General features: G+C 39.8%; 2 pseudogenes; both read right to left on the reverse strand.

Annotated features, from left to right (window-relative positions):
* Positions 1-3,140: 3,140 nt before the first annotated feature.
* On the reverse strand, positions 3,141-3,618 carry LOC133084707 (nuclear cap-binding protein subunit 2-like; annotated as a pseudogene).
* A 2,392-nt stretch (positions 3,619-6,010) lies between these two features.
* LOC133085485 (large ribosomal subunit protein eL15-like) lies at positions 6,011-6,621 on the reverse strand (annotated as a pseudogene).
* Between the last annotated feature and the right edge of the window lie 11,816 nt (positions 6,622-18,437).

Here is an 18,437-nt window from a genome sequence, read left to right on the forward strand (position 1 = left end):
TACATACATGCTTTTATGTGAACATAGGGTTTTATTTCTCTTGAGTAAATACCTAGGAGTGGTATTGCTGGGCTGTAATGGTAAGTGCATGTTTAACTTTGTAAGAAACTTTCAAACTTCTTTCTAAAGTGACTTTACCTTCTCATACAGCAAGGTATGAGAGTTCCAGTTGCTCCACATCCTGGTCAACACTTGGTATTGTCAGTTAAAATTTTTTTTTCTAGTTATTCTAATAGGTTATATAGTGGTATCTCTTTGTATTTTAATTTGCATTTTTCTCATGACAAATAATGTTGAGCATTTTTTCATGGGCTTACTTGACAGTTAAAATTTTTGTTCAGTGAAGTGTCTACACAAATCTTTTACTCATTCAAAACTTGTCTTTGTCTTTTTATTATTGAACATTGAGAATTGTTAATATTATATTCTAGATATAAGTCCTTTATCAGATATGTGTTTTACAAATACTTTCCCCTAGGCAGTGGCTTGTGTCATATTTAAGAATCCAAGATAACAAGTTTTATGTTTTCCATTAGACACTTTATAGTTTCAGGTTTTGCATTTAGTTTTGTGATCCATTCTCCAGTGGATTTATTTCTGTAAATGGTGTGAAGTATGGGTAAATTCTCTTTTTTCGTATGGATGTCCACTTGTTCCAGAATCATTTGTTGAAAAGAACATTTTTTTGCCCTTCCTCCGATGAATAGTCTTTCTTTCTCAGAGTCAGGACTTTCTTAGTGATCCTGTCTTTCTTTCCTGTGACAGTCAAACTTTGACTTATATCCTTGGCAGGTTTTATGCAGGAGAGAGTTTCCTTCTCCTATCTTTTGTGCTAATGCCATACTTTTTACCTGTGTTGTAAACCACATTACATTTCTATATTTTTGCTTTAGACAGTTAATTATCCTTAGATGATTAAAAATAACACAAAAACTTACATTTACCTTCATTTTAACTATTGCTGGCACTTTTCATTTCTTTATGTAGATCTAAATCTCTGATATTATGTTCCTTCTACCTGAAGAATTTCCTTTAGCATATCTTGCAGCACAGATGTGCTGGTAATGAATTTGGCCTACTTTTGCTGAACTAAAAAGTATTTCACCTTCATTTTTGAAAAAAATACTTTTTGTTGAGTATAGAATTCTGGCCAACAGTTTCTTTCAGTAAAGAAGTGCTTCCCTTGTTTTCTGGCTTGCACAGTTTCTGACTAAAAGCCTGCTAATGTTAGTCTTTGTCTCCTTATATATAATAGATCTTTTTATTCTGGTTGCCTTTAAGATTTTCTCTTTATCTTTGGTTTCAGAAGTTTTTTGTTTTTGTTTTTGTTTTCCTCAGTGTTTGTCTTACTTGGGATTCTCTGATCATCTTGATCTGTAGTTTGATGTCTTTTTTTATTTTTAGAAATTTCTCATCCATGAACTCTTCCAGTACTTCTTCTGTCCTGTTCTCTCCCTCTTCACTTTCTAGGCTTCCAGTATTTGTAGATTAAACATTCATTATTGTCTCACAGATCTTGAATTCTCTGTTTTTTTTAAATTCTTTTTTTATCATCATGTTCCATTTAGCTAATTTCTTTCTTTTTTTTTAAGTTGGTTCAATTTTATTGAAATCTTTTACAGAAGACAATTCAAATAGGAACCACTGCTGTGGTTTTAAGGCCTATAGAAATCTGAGTTATGTTTTACTGAAAAATATATAATACCTTAATTCAAACTATAGTGTAAAAAGATTTTAATAATGAATTATATGTCCTCATTAAATTAGATATTTACAAATATTTTCCTAAATACTTACAACTAATTTAGAGATATCTTTTAAAGTTCAAATAGCCAGTTTAAATTTGAGAAAACATACACTTACTGTAACTTGAAAGATGTTCACATTGAGATACTTCAGCCCCAACTTCACAAGCTACTGGAAATTAGGAGATACTTTGTTGCTAGATGAAAAAATTTCACTTATGTCAGGGAAAATTATACTAGACTACCAGTTTAAAATGAGCAATAGTTCACATAATATTAGAGAAATTCTCTCTTATCTTACAAATGCAAAATAAATCCTCTAGACTCCCTTCTCTGTAGAGACCACCAGCTCACTATCCAGGCTCTGAAACTTAGCACAGTTAGGGAAAAAACAAGACAGACTTCAGTATGACAATTAGCCAAAACATTTCCCCAGGGAAGCATTTCTGATTTTGTTTTTGTTAAGCATTCTCTTGATCTTTAAGTTCTTTTTTAAAAACAAAACAGAAACCAAAAAACAAAAAACCCCACTCAATTCCCAAGATCAGTTTGAAAATGAAAAAAATAGATCTGATGGCTCTCACAGCAACCTTCATGTCAAGGCAATGCTTTAACTCACATCTGATATTTCCTCCCCATTTCCTACTGACAGCGTCCCCCCGCCCTTAGAGTAGTTGAGGTTCCCTGTAATACAGACCCTTGGTTTTTTTAGTGTTAGCTAAAACACATATTTTGAAAAATGTGTTTAGTAAATACCCTTCAAGTCCTGACCTAATTTCCTGATAGATAAAGCATATAAGAGGTGGTGTCCCCTGCGACTGTCTAAGGCTTACTTTTGCACCAACTATTTAGGAAGTTCCCTTGACTCTTAAGTTTTCCTTTTGAGATTAAAATTCAACATAGAAAAAAATTCAGTTATCAAACATCTATTCCTCATTTAGAGCAAAGCTACATTACATAGCAAAACTCCACTTATTAAACTTATCTCATGCAAACTTAAAATTTAAAAAATAGTAATTCCAGGCTCCAAGGTAGACCTACTTAGATGTAAACATGCTAAACACTTAAATTTTTTTTTTCCAATCTTCCTAAAAGAAGTGTGTTTTTGGCTGATAGGTCAATATTATACATCAAGTCTGTTGCTAAGAACACAATTTTTGACCTGGTAAATTATTCTGGTAATCTGACACACGACCAAGATGCTAAGACTATAGAATTAAAAGCATTCTTTTGGATTCTGTCCTTTAATAGTTTTTAAGAGGAAAACCATGAAGAGGCTTCCAGCTCAGTAGAGACATTGATTAAAGCTTGGTAAAAATGGGAAGGTTTGCAGACCTTGGGTAACACACGTCAAATTCAACAGGCCAAAGAAGTGAGTTTTTCATGATGGGGCTCTCACCACTCACAGGTTTGGGCCAGTTTTCCATATCCTCCTCTCCCAGCATTGTAGTCCTGACGATACTCATCTCGTATCTGGTCCCCAGAACGACCACGGCCATTACTGCCTGCCCTCCTTAAAGCCTGCGTCCCAGTCTGTGCGAATGATCCGGTCATCCAGACGCGTTCCATTTATGTACTGCATGGCATTTTCTGCATCTGCTGTTGAATAGTATTCCACAAAGCAGAACCCATATGCTGTTTTCTTCATTTTATCCAGGCCCATGATGATTTTCTTTATGTCACCACTTTTGCTGAAGAGTTCATAGATTTGTTCTTCAGTTGTACAGAAGGAAAGATTTCCAACATACAATGTACAGCTTTTCTTCAGTAAGTTTTCCTGTTCTTCATTGTCACGCCAGACGTGCTGGTCCCAGTACTGGCTCAGCTTGACGTAGGAGTTGCTGCGCAGTGCCTTCAGGAGGCCACCTGACATAGTGCAGAGAAGTGGCTGAGGGTGCCGTCACTCCAAGAATAATGAAAGCATTTAGCTAATTTCTATTGGTCTATTTTCAAGTTCATTGATTCTTTCCTCAACTATGTTGAGTCTATTTATGAGCCTATCCTTCATCTATGTTTCTGCTATCTATATTCTAAATAGACTTTAAAATTTATTTCTAATAGTTTTTATTTCTTAGAGTTTCTATCACTTTGCTGAAACCTCACAAATGTTCCACTAGAGCCTTTAAGATATAAATCATAGTTATTTTAAATGCTCCCTCTGGTAATTCTAACATCTGTCTCATCTCTGTATCTGTTCTGTTGATTCCTTTGTCTCTACACAGTGGGTTCCTTTCATTTGAGTCTTTGTGTTTCACATTTTTTTGTTGTTGAAAGATGTACTTCTTGTGTAATATAGTAGAGATTAAGGTAAATAGTATTTAGGCCAGGAAATAGGCACACTTCTTGTTCTAGGCTGTTTGCACAGGGGACTGAGTCAATATAGTCAGGATTTGAGTTGAGTTTGGGTTTTGTTATTGCTTTGTGGTTACCTTCAAAGCACACTACAAACTTCAAGTTCCTTTAGCATTACCTTGTGCTTAGAGGAAGGGCTTAGTATTAATGGATTTCTCTTAATGTTTCAATTCTGCCCTCAGCTTTTCTACCTCAGTTTTCCCTGTGTGCCACTGCCACAGAGGTGATCTCTCTCCATGCTCTTACCTCTCCCCAAGGGCTGCTGTAGGCTGCTGTAGCTTATTACTTGGTGCGTAATAGCCTGGTGATAGAGGATAGAGGGGATTCTCTATTTTCTTGTCCAGTCTCAATCTTAGGCAGTGTACCTAGGTCTTTTGGGGTAGAGCTTTCTCAATGATCCTGTTCAATCTCCTTTGGCCGTCAAACTCTGCCTTGTATTTGGTGGATTTTTTTTGGGGGGGAAACCAATTGAACTTGTATTGACACCAACTACATGACTTTTCTCAGTAGCCTTATGGGAATGGATAAAGTGGCTTGACCCAAGATAATATTGATTAGACTTAGCAATGTTACTTTTAAATAAAACCAACCCTATTTCCCCCCCTAAGGTGGCTTAGAGAGTTCATAATGGCCACAAACTAATACTACAGATAAAACATTTAAAATTTTGATCCAAGCTTTTTCTATCATCCCACACTTGAAAGGTATCTGTTGAACACCAATTTCCCAATCATAGCATCACTAGCTTACAAACCTTAGGGCTAATAACTCCCTTCTCATTTATCTACTGTTCAATTTCCATTAGTTTCAAGATACACCCGTGTAAATACCATGACTATTTTGCATGAAGTTAAGTATTCTACAGATCCCAGAGTCATGGGATTGAACCAGGAGCTCCAACCTTTTATGTGAACTTCAGAGGTACCATTGAGGCTAAGGCAATTTAATTTAGGTTAACTAGGATCTGTTTCGTTTGTAAGAGAACCCTCTTGCAACAGGTTTATTCAATTCTCTTAAAAATGGTGACATTACTTTTCACCTTTCAGAAGCAACAGTTACACAAATGGAATATTAGATTAAGTCTAAAAATGTGGGCCCTAGTCAACTTTCATTATTTTTCTGCATATGATCATGATAAAGGATCAGGACATCCTTCACAATTCCAAGGAAAATACAATTTAAAAAGTTTGTCCTTGCCAAACTCCATAAAACAGCCACTTCAGAGTAAACCAGCAGAGCATTGCATCACCCAGTAAAGCTGTAGGTTTCATCACATGCACCAACAAATCTACGTGACTAGTTTCTGCACTCCTATTTTACAGAATTTATTTTACACCGATTGTACCAAACAGCATTTTAAACACGGACCTATCAACTCCCTAATAAAGCAAAAACACAGGCATTTCCCTTATTAGAAACAAGATATACCATCACTTAAGGTCTTCAAACATGATTGCACTTTAACTTTCATAATTTGACAGTGCATTCAATGAGTCAATCTGCAGACAACTAGTTAAACAGACAAGTTAAAAAACACTTTTAGGGGCTTCCCTGGTGGCGCAGTGGTTGGGAGTCTGCCTGCTAGTGCGGGGGACACGGGTTCGAGCCCTGGTCTGGGAGGATCCCACGTGCCGCGGAGCGGCTAGGCCTGTGAGCCACAACTGCTGAGCCTGCGCGACTGGAGCCTGTGCTCCCAACAAGAGAGGCCGCGATAGTGAGAGGCCGGCGCACCGCGATGAGGAGTGGCCCCCGCTTGCCGCAACTAGAGAAAGCCCTCGCACAGAAACGAAGACCCAACACAGCCAAAAACAAATAAATAAAAAAAAAAAAAAAAAAAAAAAGACCAAAAAACACTTTTAAGTAGACACGAATGTCCTAAACTGTTTATTAGGTAAGACTTTTACAAACATTACTTATATTAGTGGTAGCGGTGGAGCTGGAGAGTATTGCTTCTTCTCCAAGCTGTGCAGCGAGAACCATGGATAGTGCGGTGGAACCTGCGGCTCTTTCTGCTTGCGCGTGTCAGTCCCCGCAACTCCCTGTGCTTGTGGACTGGTTTGGTGATCCACTGGGTGTCAGGGTTTCTTCTGATAGCTTTATGGAATGGATCAGTGAGGATAACCTCAAAGAATTTGTATGTAGAATCTTCACCAACCCAGTAAGAATTCAGGACCCTCAGGGCCCTACAGTGGCGTCCAGCTCACTCCTCAGCAGCAGACTGAAGGCTTCGAGCAAACTTCAGCTGGTTGACACCATGGTGGGCAGGCGCGCCGTAGGTGGCACCCTTAGGAACTGGGCGTTTGCGGCCACTGCGGCGCACGCGAATCCAGTATATGACATAACTTTGCTTGGCCTTGTACCCCAGCCTGCGTGACTCTTTGGGCCTGGTGTGGCGGGGGAGCAGGGGGGCCTGGTGCAGTGCAGAGAGCTGGCAGTGCTGCCAGCAGCACACCCTGAGCAGAAAGCACATCATGTCTGACTGCTTCTTCCTCCATAGCTCCTGGACGTACTCGTAAGCGCCCATCTCGGCTCACCTGATGGCTGCCTCCAGACCTTGGTGGGTATTGTATAGGAGAGAGTTTCTGTCCTTCTGTTAATCCTAGGAGATCTTTAGTGATCTGGGCACAGGACTGTTTCTTGCTCCACTCTCAGCAGTAGAGGGTTTTTTCCTTTACATTTTCCCCAGTTGCAATGGGTCATCACCAGTGCCCTGGATATTACAGGATTCTCTCTGCTCTTCCAATATCTTAAGTCTCTTCATCCATAGGGGAATAGGGACTGGATAAGGTTTGCACTTTTTTTTTTTGTCCACGCCATACAGCATGTGGGATCTTAGTTCCCCCAGCAGGGATCAAACTCTCGCTCCCTGCAGTAGAAGCTCAGAGTCTTAACCACTGGACCATCAGGGAAGTCCCAAGGGTTTGCATAGTGGTGGCCACTTCTCTTCATTCATGCCTCACTGAAGGAGGATTTGCCAGTTTCCAGCTCTGCTTCAGTCATTCTTGTCAGCAGCTGGTGGAGGTTTATGGAGAAGATCCTGTGAGTATGTGTGAACTCCATTTGTGTCTACTGCTCCTACAGCTTTATCCTCTCATGGTAGTCCACACTCCAACTTTAGTGTTCATTATAAATATTAGCTGGATTCTTCCTACAGGCATCTATGGCACCTAGTGTCTTTTTTTCCCCCAGTACTCTGCCATATGTGAGTCAGTGCTCATGTCCCATCTCTTCTTGGAAGGGTATGTCTTTTTTTGGGTTTCAGGCTTTTTGGCTGCATTATGACCTCAGGTCTTGAATGGGTTTAAGAAATATCATTATCTGGCATTTTCTTGTTGTTAGGATGGGAGTGAAACTCTTTCCAGCTTTCTACATTCTAGACAGAGGCAGACTCCTGTTTGCTTATTCTCAGGGTGGATTGAATCTTTTCCTTGTCAGAGAGCTATGGCTCCAACAATAGCAAACAAGCTTTTTTGATTTTGTTTCTGACCTGGGGAATTCCAATCTATGTCTCTAATCCCATTCCCCTTCCTGAGACTATTATTTAAGAACTTTGCAAAGCCTGCAACTTAAACAGAAACTTCACTGTTCTATATTATGTACAATCTTCATGAGTGGCAGAAAATACAAATTGAATTCCAAATCTCTATTAGCAAAGGTCTTAGAGACTTCTATATTTTTATGTCCTAAGACATTGCTGTTGACTTTAATGACAATGAGATCAGTTTTTCTCCTGAATTTCACTGACTCTCTTCTCATGGATTACTAACAGGCCAGCCATGCATCTAGGAATATTTCCCCCAATTTTAGAGTCCATCTTATCACAAATAGACATGACCAAGTAGACATGCAGGGAATTCATATAGTACACACAGTCTTATCAGCAACTATGAGTAGCCTTTCCTAAACATCTAAATATTACTTTTATGACCTAAAACTTGAAGATCTGGCCTTTGGAAGAAATATAAGAGAAAGACAGCTCTTGAACCCTGATGGAAAAGACCCTATTAGCTAACTAGAATGGTAGTGATATTCCAAAGCGTTGTTCCTTGGATTCATGCCTCTTGATTAAAGAGGCATAAACCATTCTTGAATCACTGCAATAAAGTCACTGCAGGAGAACTCAAACTGAAGATTCTTAAGAACCCTCCAAAGTAGAAAGTCTTTGGAAAGAGATACCATTCACCCAAGACTTCCAGATAAAACAGAAAACTACATGAGACGTAGATAGCTTCTACCCAAGATCCACTGAACAAGACCATATATTGTCATGTTTTAACCTGCATTTTTTTGATTTTTATTTTTATAGCTATCTTATTGCCTCTTTTGCTGATATAAGGCTACCTTTATCTACGTTCCCTATAAAGCCTCCATTCTTTTTTTTTTTAATTAATTAATTAATTTATTTATTTTTGGCTGCGTTGGGTCTTCGTTGCTGTGCGCGGGCTTTCTCTAGTTGTGGAGAGCGGGGGCTACTCTTTGTTGTGGTGCACGGGCTTCTCATTGCGGTGGCTTCTCTTGTTGCGGAGCACGGGCTCTAGGCACGCAGGCTTCAGTAGTTGCAGCACGTGGGCTCAGTAGTTGTGGCACGCGGGTCCTAGAGCATGTGGGCTCAGTAGTTGTGGCACACGGTCTCTAGGGCGTGCGGGCATCAGTAGTGGCGCGCAGGCTCAGTAGTTGTGGTGCACAGGCTTAGTTGCGCTGCAGCATGTGGGATCTTCCTGGACCAGGGCTCGAACCTGTGTCCTCTGCATTGGCAGGCAGACTCTTAACCACTGCACCACCAGGGATGTCCCTTTGCTAATGATCTTGCTACTTGCAAATTTCATTGCCTGGCCCTGGATCATTCTTGATTCATAGAGCCAAAATATTACAACAGTGTGTGACAATGCCTTAGGGGTATCTTGACTAAAAACAGATCAAAGGGGACCCTTTAAGACTGGTATTGGATTAGTATAGAAAGGGCTACTAGACACTCCTTGCAAACTAAATGGGAACTTGTTATGTTGGTAAACTGATAGCTCCTGGCCTCACACAGAGCCCATTTTGGCCTATTCGTTTCCCTCTCAGAACAAGACGTTGTTAGATAATGTAAATCAAGGAGAAAACTTGGGTTTTGATTGGAGAATTGAAACCCTAACTGTCCACGAGGAATTCTGGACTGATTTCTTCTCTCTTTCAGCATCTTCCCTTCATATTTCATAAGAAGTATAGAAAGTAGGGGGCTTCCCTGGTGGCGCAGTGGTTGGGAGTCTGCCTGCCAATGCAGGGGACACGGGTTCGAGCCCTGGTCCCGGAGGATCCCACATGCCGCAGAGCAGCTGGGCCCGTGAGCCGCAGTTACTGGGCCTGCACGTCTGGAGCCTGTGCTCCGCAACAGGGGAGGCCGCGATAGGGGGAGGCCCGCGCACTGCGATGAAGAGTGGCCCCCACTTGCCGCAACTGGAGAAAGCCCTCGCACAGAAACGAAGACCCAACACAGCCATAAATAAATAAATTAAAAAAAAAAAAATCTACTTGTACAAAATAGGGGATTGCTTAAATAAATCATAGCATATTCTATGTGTTCATTAAGAATAATAATGTATTGCCACAGAAAAGGATTGATCACATATTGTAGGAATGATAGAGAAATTCAAAAAAAAAAAAAAAAAAAAAAAAAGAAAGTAGGGAAATCTTGTGGCCCAGAGGTCTACCAAGGCTGTAGATATCATCCAAGAGGTTCATGAAATTGGACAGGCATTGATTCAGAACAGAGCATTTTAGATACAATATTGGCCTCTTTAAGGGTATCTTCTGCTGGTTTTGGAAAGAATGTTGTATTGTTGTATTTATATTCCTGCAGACCTCTTTGGGATCTTTAATATTGTTAAAAAGCTCTAGGAAGCAAACAAAGACATTATGAAATTAGGCAATTTGGCTAATATTCCATACCTGGTTCTATGGACTCTTTATATTGAAGATGAGATCTTTTTTCTTAGTTTAATTTGGGTAATATTGGATCCTGGCTGAAAAGTGGACTACAAACTCTGATCATAAATCCTTCTCTTAGTATTTGTTTGTGCTGTGGTGTTCAGATGAGTGGTATTCTGAGTCTAAGTCCCATTGTGTAGTCACTGATCCATCAAATGATCCAACAAATGACCATCCAAAGAACAAATAGAAAAACTTTACACTTAAGGAGGTTGAAAAGACCACCTTAAGAAACATGATACTCAGTCATGACAACTCAGAGTAGAGAACATCTGGGTTGATCATACTCCCAGATGTTAAGGGCCTACCCTTCAGCTCAGGCTTATGAATGACCATAACAATGAGAAATGAAACTATCTGTGTATAAACAGTATGTCTTCTACATTAATGTAACTTAACTATTTAATAGTCTTCATCTATATTTATTATTTCAGGAAACTCTTAACCAAGAAGATAAAAACTGCAATTACCTGTATTTCCTATTTTAAGGACTTCCCTAAAAACCCATTTAAATAAACCTCTTAAATAAAGTGTTTAATACATAACATCAAATGATGATTTATTCTCCAAGACTCTTTAAAACCCTTGCCTCAGAACCCTTGCCTTGGGCTTCCCTGGTGGCACAGTGGTTAAGAATCCACCTGCCAATGCAGGGGATATGGGTTCGAGTCCTGGTCCAGGAAGATCCCACATGCCATGAAGCAACTAAGCCTGTGTGCCACAACTACTGAACCTGCGCTCTAGAGCCCGCGAGCCACAACTACTGAGCCTGCATGCTGCAACTACTGAAGCCCGCGTGCCTAGAGCCCGTGCTCTGCAACAAGAGAAGCCACTGCAATGAGAAGCCCACGCACTGCAACGAAGAGTAGTCCCTGCTTGCTGCAACTAGAGAAAGTCCGCAGGCAGCAACGAAGACCCAGCGCAGTCAAAAATAATAAACAAAAATAAATAAATAAATAAAAATAAAACAGAAAAAAACCCCTTACCTTGCTGTATACACCAATCCTAAACTATTATATCATGATCCTTCCCCAATATTAATTAAACCATCCCCTTATTTGAAGACTTGCCTTAAACCAAAACCCCAAACCTCATAAACATTCCAACTTTGCCTTTCCACTTCAAAATACAGCTAAGACTCTGTCAGTGTAGTGCTTTCCTTTTACTACAGTAAGCAATAAACTCAGCTTTGCTTTATGAACAGATTATTTCGGCAGTGTTTTGAGGGAGTCAGCATTTGACAGTATTTAGCAGCAGGCATAGCATACTTGCCAATCTGAAGACACACTGGCTGTGTCCTTAGAGCAGGCTCCTGGAAGCTCTGGCTGTGCCTGGCAATAACCCTTTAGCTGTTGGATTGTGGAGGAGGTAAGGAAGGCTCCTTGGGTAGAGGAGGGGGAGGGTGGCCAGGTCTAGTGGGTGAAGGAGAGTGCTTAAAGCAGTGTCTGTTTACCAATTAGAAGTTTTTCAATATTTTAAAAATTGGTTAAAACACTGTACTGCCTTTACGGGTGGGTACCAGTTAAATATTAGTCCTTGGTGAACTGATCATGGTAGACCAGATGGAAAAAAGATGACTCGTGGAAGCCAATGTGGATAGATGACCATTCAAGGGAACAGATGTCTTTGTCTGTTGAAGGTCTTGCCAAGCTGTAAGCTCCCCCAGAACTTAAAAATAACCCTTTGCAGAGCTAAAAACAACAACAACAACCCTCAGGAAAGTGGGACATCAAATCGGTTACGATTAGGTTTTTGCCATTTGGTTGAATAGGAATTCAATATAGACATTATATATAGCTCAAAAGAAATAAAAGTTACACTTTTTGGGTACTCTTCAATTTTTGAATTGAGATTCAAAAGTGCTATGTATACATCTTTATACAAATGGTATTACTACTTCTTTCCATAATAATATGTCTATGATATAACTATCTTCATTCTTTAATATGGTGGCACAGTATTTTATTGTATGAATGCACTATAATTGAAATAACCACTCCTTTGATGGGCATTTACATTGTTATAGTTGTGTTGTCATGATAAACAATGCTGCACCAAAACATCATTTTACATACATCTGAGGAAAAATTCCTAAGGTAGAATTTGAGTCAGATATTACCTAAGTATCTGTCAAAAAGTTTGTACCAATTTACATTACACATCAGCATATATGAAAATGAGTGTTTCCTCTTATTATTACCACCACTTGGTATTGTAAATTTTGATGTATTTGCCTATCTGCTAGGTGGAAAACAATATCCTTTTCAAAATGTTTATTTATTTAAGTAGGAGCAAAGTTGAACATACTTTCATATTTTTAGTGACCGTGTGTGTGTTGCTGCTTGTTCATATCCTTTGCCTACCTTTAAAATGTCTTTTGTTCATTTCGATGATATTTGAGTTCTTTGTCTATTGAGGAATTTATTCTCTAATCTGTTTTTTGTATTAAATGTTTTCTCACACTTTTTTTGGACTTGATTTATGGTAATTTTGCTTTGTGGAAGTTTAATATTTATATTTAGTCAGATTGCTAACTTTTTTCTTTTATTTTTCTAGATTCAATATCATACTTACAAAGTCTTTTCTACTCCAAAAATATTGTTTTTTGAAACCTAAATCATGTTCTATTATTTTTGTGGACCCTTTTTTCTGTTTGAATCTTTGATATATTTGAAAGTCATTTTAATGTAATATGTGAGGTAGTGATCCAGCTTCATTTTTTCGAAAGGCTCTCACTTTCTACTTGTTCTATATTGAGTTTACTGGGATTGATTGCTTACTTGTTTGGAATCTTTAATGACATTTTCCAAAGGCTTTGTTAATGAGAGTGCTTAAAATTCCACTTCACTGGTAGTCTTTAGCAATTCATTCTGCATAGTGTTTTCCCACAATTGCTGGCTGACGGCAATGAGAAAAAAATTCTATTGAAACTAGAACAGACTGCAGCTGCCTTCACATAGTGTGGGGGTGGCATGATTCAAAACAGGAAAGATGGCTCTTTGTTTTAAAAAATATCTTGGCTGACTTTTTGGATGGGAAAGGTGAAGCCCCTCTCTCTCCATCCACCTCACCCCAGGGCATAGTCCAGAAGCTGTGGGTGAATTGCTTTGCATGAGAAAAGTAAAAGGAAATTGAGGGTCAGAGGCTGGCATCTAGGAGAACCAGGGGCTGGGAAAAGGATCTTGGGAGAGAGGTGGGAGAAGACGGCAATAAGCCAGAGCCTGAGGGAGAATATGGCCAGCAAGAAACAGCCCACAAGGGAGAATGGGTAGTGGCTTTTTAGATCAGCAATATTTAATATTCCATTTTAAGTTGTTTCTTGCGTTTCACTAATGCAATCATCTTCTTTTACCCTTCACTCCCTACAAAAACCTATTACACACCAGCTTGTATTAGTGGTACTCTGTGGGGAGTGAAGAAAGTGGGGGTGGCATTGCCCACCACGGCAGAGAGAGATGGCAGCAGCTACCAGGATACAGGGGGCTACAGGCTTCAGAATGGACTCACCAGATAAGCCCACCCCATCCCCAACTTCCCTATTCCCAGCACACACAAAGAATGTAAGCTCCATGAGGACAGGACTTTTTTTTTAATCTGTGTTTTTCTTGCTTTATCTCTAGTGTCTAGAATAGAGCTCGACACACAATAGTCACTCAATAAAAAAATGTTGGAATGAATGAAAATCCCACCAGAGATTCTGTTACCGAGTCCAACCTTACTCTGCTCGTTGCACAACGGGCCAATAAATCGGGGGATGAAGTGCTGAGGCAAGGAATACGACTTTATTCGGAAAGCCGGCAGACTAAGATGGTGGACTAGGGTCCCCAAAAAACCAACGTATCGGGGTCTGGATGCCAATTTCTTTTATACCATCAAAGAGGGAGTAAAGTAAAAAGGCAGAATAGAGAGGGAGAGGTGGTGAGGAAGTAAGGTAAAATGGGCCATCAGTCTTGCAAAACATCTCCTGGAATGGCCAGCATCGGGAGGGGACGAGTTAATTTCTTCTTTTCTGCAGCCATTCACAGGTGGGCAGGGTCAGATTGTCTAACTGTGAGCTGAACAAAGGCACTTTAGTTTAACATTCAGGCAGAGGGACAGGGTTCCCTGAGGCAGGCCATTATGTATGATTATAATAACAAAAGCAGTGAAAAGCAAAGGTTAAAGTCAAAGAAACAGATCCAACATGGGGTCGAAATTGGCTCTTCCCTGTTACAATTCTGGATCGTGTAGTATTTAGAATGAGGGTTTTAGCCAGAGCATTTAGATGTTAAAGAAAAGGTGAACCCAGAATGCTGGACACTTGGGATTCTGACTTTGATTTATCAGCCTGGAATCCTGCCTGCTTTACCTCTGGTTTCTCATGTGAGATGTCCCTGCGTCACAGATGTCCCCGTGAGATGGATAAGCAATTTGTGACACTGCAGTGATGGAGAGGTCTTTAACATCTTCTTTAATTACTTCCTAAATGGAATCGCCGGCTGAAAATGGATCTTCCACTACATATTATTGTAACAGGGAAGAGCCAAATCTGACTACATGTTGGATCTGTTTCTTTCACTTTAACCTTTGCTTTCCTTTGCTTTTGTTCACTAAAAGGATACTGTCTATACACAGTGGCCTGCCTTGGGGAACACCGCCCTCTGCCTGAATGTTAAACCAAAGTGCCCTTGTTCAGGGAAGCACCCTGACCTTGTCCACCTGTGGATGGCTGCAAGAGAGAAGAAATTAACACATCTCCTCCCTGAGGCTGGCCATTCCAGGGGACATCTGCAAAACTTATGGCCTTTTTACTTTACTTCCTCATCTCCTCCCCCTCTCTGTTCTATAAAAGAAACTTGCATCCAAACCCCGATAAGATGGTTTTTTGGAGACACTAGTCTGTCATCTTCTTGGTCTGCCGGCTTTTGGAATAAAGTCGTATTCCTTGCCTCAGCACCTCATCTCCTGATTTATTGGCCTGTCCTGCGGGAGCAGAGTGAGCTTGGACTCGATAACGTTATCATGACACTTACTATATAACTCAATTAAATCAACCCCTTAAGGGTGTTGTTCTTACAATGAGGTGGTTTGGGGGCTCAAAGGCAGCTTTTAGCCGGAAGTGTATTCTCCCTTATGGGGTCATTTAAGTTTTGGAAGAGAGAAGCTGCAGGAGGGGAGGGCCTTAGTTCTCAAGTCCTAGTGTGACCATGGTGAAGGGGGGTCACTCTCAATAAGGAATGGCCTCTGTGAGTCCAGAGAGATGAGAATTGGGACTTTAATGAAGAATTCTTTCAGAATCGTGGATGCCTTCCCACAGCTGTGATTGGCTGATCCTCAGTGACCAGGTGAAGCTATGACTGCTCTGCGCTGAGTGTGAAATGCACGTGTGCAATATTCTACTAAGGTTAGGAATGGCCCAGGGATTTGGTGGTTTGGGGCTTGGAGGGGGGGCTACGATTGCAGGATGGCTAAAATATTTGAGGACAATTATCTGGCTTCAAGGAGGAGAGAGAAGGTGACTGAGGGACTTGACCACTGATTCTTTGAACACACACAAGTCTCTATGATCCTCTGAGTTGCAGTTTCCTTGTGCATAAAATGGAATAATACCTACCCCATAGGGTTTTGGTGAGGTTTAGAGATAATCTACCAATGGATACCTTGCTGAGTGATAGGTACACACGAAACACTGAATAAATGGTTGCTATTATGTTTATAAATGTTTCTCAGATTTGCTTAGGAAAAACTATATGGCAGGCAGTTCAGGAAAGTCCAAGTAAAGGGCTTGTGGGAGGCCAAATTATTAACATATTAATACAGATACAAAGTATATGATTGGCACCTCTCTTCTCCACCAATACAGGAAGTGAGGCAAGAGGTCATCCATTCGTACATTCACCAGAGTGGAAACATGGCACGGAATGAAGGGTGTGACTCTGTTTTTCAATTGTCTGAAACTTGTTTTAAAAGATAGATTTATTTTCTTGGCAGAGCCTCATGAACTAAAGTAACTAATAATGAGTAATCAGGATGATAATAATAATTAGCATTTTGGGGGACTTAACTATGTGCCAGGCTCTGTGCTGAGCAACCTCCTGGTGTTTTCTCCCATCCATCGGCCCTGAGAAATACATGCTTTCCCGTTCTGGTCCTGGAGGTAGTAGATGAGCTGGATCAAGGAACTTTATGTTTACCCTGTTAAATTTAAGCGAATTAGGTTTGGCCAGTTGGCGCAGGCAGTTGTAATCTTTTTGTGATCTATTCAGTCATTTACCATTATTGCTCTTTTCCGTCTTCAAGTTGCCTGAAAATTTGATCACTGGGCCACAAATACCCTCATTCAAGTTGCCAATAAAAGCATGAACTAGTTTAGCAACAGGGAGAAAGCTCTACTGAATGCTTTTGGAAACTTCTCTCTGGAGTGACTTTGATTCATAACTCGGCATTCTTTGGGTTTGGCTCTACTTTTGCTTTAAAGCGGTTCACATTTATCCATCTTGTTCAAAAGGGTATCATGATTGCTGAAATGCAGATTTATAATATCTATAGCAGGTCTGTGATTCCTACCACACCACTAATCTTAGGAAAAAAAAATTGTCATGAGTGTTCTTGAATTCAGGGTAGTTCCTAGTGATCACAACTTCCTCTTTAAGTGTTTAATATTTTTAAAAAATTTTAGTGAGGACTTCCCTGGTGGCACAGTGGTTAAGAATCTGCCTGCCAATGCAGGGGACATGGGTTTGAGCCCTGGTCCGGGAAGATCCCCCATGCCGCAGAGAAACTAAGCCTGTGCACCGCAACTACTGAGCCTGCACTCTAGAGCCCATGCTCCGCAACAAGAGAAGGCACCACAATGAGAAGCTCGCGCACCACAACGAAGAGTAGCCCATGCTCGCCACAACTAGAGAAAACCCGTGCACAGCAACGAAGACACAACGCAGCCAAAAAAAAAAAAAAAAAATGTATTGTAGTTCATTTACAACGTGTTAATTTCTGCTGTACAGCAGTTATTCAGTTATACATATATATACATTCTTTTTCATATTCTTTTCCATTATAGTTTATCATAGGTTACTGAATATAGTTCCCTGTGCTATCTTAATATCTTTAAAATAATTGATTCTAGAATTTTTTTCTAGAATCAGTGGTGGGCTTACCTTACCTCTTTGGTTTTATAAAACTCATATTCTGCCCTTTGTTGAAAATCAGGAATGAAAAAATGGTATTCTTCAGATTTCTGGCAACTTTTCTCTTTTTTGTGAGATGCCATTGATGATCTTAGAAGAGTTTCAAAAAATAAATAAAACTGGAAATCGGATTTTAAGGCATTGAATTAATTGGAAGAAAATAAAAGTCAGATCTGAGATTTCATAATGCTTTTCCTTAATATGTTCAAAGCACCTTTTTGTTTTGAATTCAGCCACAAGAATAAGAATTTCAGTACAGGAGGAAATTTATGTGTAGACAGCTTTTGGCTTATTTCTGGCATGTCTCCTTTCTGTCAGGTGGTTGGTTTATAACAGCACAATTTATTGAACTTGGCACCATGCTTACTCATACTTATATGCAAGTCATGCTGTTTCAAATATGTCTTTGATGATTACAATTGACTGGATATTTAAGATTATCAGAAAAGGAACATCATAAGAGTTGTACCTAATAAAGAGCTTCAACTATAAGTGTTTAAAGTCTTTTCATTCTAATGTTTTATTCTTAAAGTATAAGAGGCCTGGAAGAGGTCTAATTCCCTGAACTAAGCTTTGGTTTGCCCATATGCATAATTTAGCTTCTCTTATCCTGAGAATCAGGTACAGAACACTAGAATCTGCAGCACTGCCAAGTATCTCTACCTAGTACTGTGTATGACAGTTTAACACACATCCTAGCCAGGAAAGACTCTGAACTTGCTGCTTGGAGCCTGGGTGGCAGGGACCTCGGATGGATTATGTGGCCCATTTCTAGAGAAATATCAAAACAGATCACCCCAACTCTGGAAAGTTTAGTAGTATCTGGGCTGCTTTTTTAAACAAACACCAAGATCAAAGTCAATCATAGAGGCATTCCTTACATTGTGGCACAGATGTGTTTATGAAAAGTTGGTAGAAGTTGACTTGCAGATTGGATTCTATTTTAAAGGCACTCTGGTGGCTTAATAGTTGAAAGTGTGTATTAAGATCTTTCTTCTGTAGTGTGAAAGAACACTCTCTTATATATCTTCTGTATACCTATGGATTTTTATTTGATAATTTTTCTTAAAATGGATTAAAAAAAAAAAGCCTGACTCTGCTTCTTTTTTTTTTTTTTAATATTTATTTATTTATTTGGTTGCACCGGGTAGGCTCCTTAGTTGTGGCTCGCGGGCTCCTTAGTTGTGGCTCGCGGGCTCCTTAG

Source organism: Eubalaena glacialis, chromosome 2, assembly GCF_028564815.1.
Source record: "Eubalaena glacialis isolate mEubGla1 chromosome 2, mEubGla1.1.hap2.+ XY, whole genome shotgun sequence".
Lineage (NCBI taxonomy): Eukaryota > Metazoa > Chordata > Mammalia > Artiodactyla > Balaenidae > Eubalaena > Eubalaena glacialis.